Source organism: Capsicum annuum, unplaced genomic scaffold (genome assembly GCF_002878395.1).
Source record: "Capsicum annuum cultivar UCD-10X-F1 unplaced genomic scaffold, UCD10Xv1.1 ctg67280, whole genome shotgun sequence".
Taxonomy (NCBI): Eukaryota; Viridiplantae; Streptophyta; class Magnoliopsida; order Solanales; family Solanaceae; genus Capsicum; species Capsicum annuum.
Window position 1 is genome coordinate 1 of NW_025876696.1, and position 3,065 is coordinate 3,065.

At 28.9% G+C, this 3,065-nt stretch overlaps 1 non-coding gene across 1 annotated transcript; it reads right to left on the bottom strand.

The window, feature by feature from the left end:
* Positions 1-254: 254 nt before the first annotated feature.
* TRNAG-GCC lies at positions 255-326 on the bottom strand. Its single transcript has one exon. It is a non-coding gene; the product is annotated as a tRNA-Gly (tRNA).
* Positions 327-3,065: the final 2,739 nt, after the last annotated feature.

Genomic DNA, 3,065 nt, shown 5'->3' on the forward strand with positions numbered 1-3,065 from the left:
GAGTCTAATCAACTTTTTCTCCCCTCCTTTCCCCTGTAACCCTGCATACAAGCTCTCAAAAGCGGCCGTCTTAAATAATAAATAATACTATTATCTATTATATATATATCCATCTTTTCGATTCGATTTTCGATATTTAATAATGCCTAGCTCTAGCAGGAATCCATAAACTTATATAATTTAAATTCATCTTTAAACTTACATGAAGCCTAAAACAAGGGAATGCAGAAAGCAAAAATTAAATTTGGGAAGAAAGGGCCCAACCGGGTTCAAACCGGTGACCTCTTGATCGGCAGTCAAATGCTCTTCCACTGAGCTATGGACCCTGCTGTTGTGCTACTTTTCCAAGTTTAAGTACAGACATCAAGATTTCTGTTGATCTTACAAGTAGCTGCGATTTATCAGTCATTTGGACTCTTATTTTTTATCCAACATATGGCTATTTTATATACCTAAGAAGAAAAGTTGGAATAAAAATTATTAGAACATGGAGAAATAAATGGTAAGCCAATTGTGTTACTGCCGAGGGATGTCGATGCAGTAGAAGCTTGCCCGTTTGGATGAGCTTATTTTTTTTTGGCTTATAAGCCAAAAGTTAAAAGTTAGAAATTCTAACTTTTGGCTTTTGGCTTATTTGTGCCTTTTTAGCTTAAAAGCACTTTAGAATTTTACCCAAACGCATCAACAGACTTAAAAGCTATTTTTTGCTTAAAAACACTTAAAATAAGCCCATCCAAATAGGCTACTAGACATATTCAAATCTATATATATTATTAGGGTAAATAACATAAATCCTACTAATTTGCTTCTTAATTATCTTCTCTCTCGATTTTCTTATTTAATTTTTTCTTCTCTCGACTGTTAGTTATTCATATACATAACTGAACGTTGATATATATTACTACTTATGTATCTAAACTAACTGATTTAACTATAATAAGGAAACGAAATATATGCCTTAAATACATAACGTAATTAACGCTATATTTATGAAATTTTGATTAATGGATCCTTTAAATTCAATAACAACTTTTCTATTTTAAATTTTGAAACGCCAAATCAATTTCAACGGATCAGAATTAGAGATTGAGGAATCTTGAGTTGATTTCGATAATTGCAATCCGAATTGCTTTCCTTGTAATAATATACATTGTAAAATCAATGTTAGTTTAATATGCAACATAACTTAAAAAATTTTAAAACTTGAAAACACAAAATAATGTTTAATATTCATGCCTAATATTCTTTCATATACAAAACAATGCTATGTAAATAGGCTGAAATAAACACAACTCAACTTGTCTAATAGAGTCATATACATAATTGTGTTACGCATAACACTGTTAATGTATAACATATGCATAACTTTGTAATGTATATGTTCTGAAAATGCAATAGTCCAACAGTGTTTGTTTCAACACATGTACATAACAGAATTTGTATACAGGTTGATATGCATAACTATGCTTTGTATAACACAGTTAATGCAATTCATATACATAACTTTGTAATGTATATGTGCTAAAATAAATAGTCCATCTGTGTTTGTTTCACCACATATATATAACAAATTTAAAGTATATGGGCTCATATACATAATAATTTATGTATATGAGATGAAGTAACAACAAATCTAGAAAGTTGCCCCCCAAACATAGACATAGCTACGATATGTATTAGGGTTAAAGTAACAACACTGATGCTTTGTAGCTATGTATATGAATGTAAAAATTAAGCAAAATAAATAGATTCAGACACCAAACACTCTACCTTGAAAAGACAGGGTCGTCATATTTCTTTTTTTTCTTTCTTGAAGACTCACCAACGACCTTTTTTGAGCTTCTCCCAACAACTTCCCTTAACTTCTTCATCTTAACGTGATCATTGCGGTGCTTGCTCCAAGATAAAATTTTTCAAAATCTTGTCTTTATCAAAATTGATGATTGATACAATGAAGAAGGGCGGGACAGAGATAGAATTGATGAAAGTATAGGGTATAAAAAATGAAGAAAATGGAGATTGAACGAGTTTTTGAGTGAATCTGAGGGTTGAAGGAGTGTCAATTTTGGGGGACGAGAGGCAAAAGTTGATGAAAATTTTCAGTTTTGTTAAAACGGTGAAACATGATTGTAAATTCAAACTTCGTAACCTCTTGAATGTGGCTCCTTGATTGTAGGTAATTTCTAAGGCAAAAAAATGTGTAAATGGGAAGGTCGAGTTATGTATATAACTATAGAGAGACAAATTGTAAAATGAGATATTTGTAATTATTTTATAATTTGGGATATTGTTTAATAATAGAAAGTAAATTTGCAGTTTCAAGTAACTTTTTCATATTATAAGTAGAGGATGAAACACCATAATTAGCTAAGTAACAAGCTATTGAGAGGTCAAGTGGCAGCTTTTAGGACAAAGTTAATAATATTGTAATAAAAATTTTGAACTATTTGAATATTAAAATACATTATCCTTTATTTTAAAAAAAGTCCTTAGCTTAAAAATAGAAACTTATTGTTGAAGAGTTTTAAATAAACCTTTACTCTCTCATAAACTTATTTCTTTTAAAATTTAAATGTTATAAAACATGTCTGAATATAATTTATTTAAATAGAAAATGAAAGATAAAAATATATTAATAATAACAGTAATAATAATAAGAACAATAGCAACGATAATAATAATAGTAATAATAATAATAATAATATAATAGTAATAATAATAATAATAACAATAATAATAATAATAATAATAATAATAATAATAATAATAATAATAATAATAATAATAATAATAATAATAAGGTTGGTGCTTTGGTTCGGTCTTCCGACTTAGGCTTAATCCGATATTATTATATGGTCTGGTAGGCTGAGTGGCATACCCCAACCTAAGAGATCCTGTAAATGGTATCAGAGCCTATGAATTTTCATAGTAAATATGTTAAGTGAGGTGAAGATTTTTAGCATAGATATAAGACTCTTATAACTATGGATATGAGAGAAGTTAGTACTAAAAGTACAGAACTCGAAGAGGTAGATTTACCTCAAGATATGGATCTACTGAATAAA